This window comes from Callospermophilus lateralis, chromosome 2 (genome assembly GCF_048772815.1).
Source record: "Callospermophilus lateralis isolate mCalLat2 chromosome 2, mCalLat2.hap1, whole genome shotgun sequence".
In the NCBI taxonomy this organism is placed as follows: domain Eukaryota; kingdom Metazoa; phylum Chordata; class Mammalia; order Rodentia; family Sciuridae; genus Callospermophilus; species Callospermophilus lateralis.
In genome coordinates, this window is record NC_135306.1 from 23,892,575 (window position 1) to 23,893,894 (window position 1,320).

Genomic DNA, 1,320 nt, shown 5'->3' on the forward strand with positions numbered 1-1,320 from the left:
ATATAAATTCTCAACATAGTTTGAAATTCTTCCTGTTGATGTAATTAAAATTAGTTTATAATTCTGTATTGCTTTGCTCTGCATTTTTGTTTTTTCGTTTCTTTGTTTTAAATCCTTTCACTGCTAAGTCTCCCTCAAGGCTCTCTGAATCTACAGACTGTGGAGAAGATGGCAGCCTGTCCTGTCTTGTCTGACCAAGAGGAAGATCACATTGTTGTAGTCAGGTAAAAATCCCTATAGAGGAGCCATGTGCTAAGTAAATTTATGTTCATAGCTTCATTTTAATACCTTATCAAGTTTCAAGTGGAGGTCTGTAATCCCATTTTGAGCATATCCGTTGGTTAATTGCACATAGCTATCTCTAAGAATTTCAATTAGGAGCCTTATTGCCAACTAAATCATATTATATGTTAAGAATAAATAGACTTCATTTGAAGAGCCTAGTGAGTCATCTGGGAGGTTTAGAAAGTATAAAATGCAGAAGCTGAGCTACCAGTTCTTTTGGGACTAGGTTGAGAAGATCATGTGTTATAAAAGAATTAGGCACCACCACATTCTGCATTATAGCCCCTAATCCTCATCACAAAACCCCAAACATTTTGTCCTTGTTTGGTATTATAGTTGTTTCCTCTGATATTTATTTTGCAATATCTTCAGTGGTAGCTTAGTTGTCAGACCCAACCCTAGCTTCTGTTGGACTTGGAAATTTGGGGGGCTCCATCCAGGTATAGGGCCAACAGATAAACTGTAAGTGAACTGGAATAGATTTGAGTAACTGGGAAAGTTACCTGCATCCAGAAGCTCCAACCACTTATTCATTTAATAATTGTTTATTGAAGACTCTCATGTGCCCATCCCTCTACTAGATAGCCACACCTAGAAGACTCCAAGAAGAACAGTTCTTGATTTCTAACTCTAAGGAGTTCAGAGCCTAGTTGGGAAGTCAGCCATGTAATACCATGACAGTACCTCGTGGTGAATGCAGTGGTATGGAAAAGCTTGTATGCTGTCCAAACCTGGAGAAGGGGTCCTTCCCCCGCTCCTAGGGCCATCAGGAAAGCAGGCAATAATACTGAAGTTGAGTCTTAAAGGGGAATGCTATGGAATGAATGCTTGTTTCCTCTCAGTATTCATCTACTGAAACCCTAATTCCCAGTGTGATGGCATTTGGATATGGGGGCTACAGGGAATGATCAGATCACCAAAGAGGAGTTATGATGGGATTAGTGTCAAAAGAAGAGACTAAAGAGAGTTTGCTTCCTCTATCTGCTCTCCACCATGTGAGGATACAGCAGGAAGTCAGCCATCTTTGAACCAGGA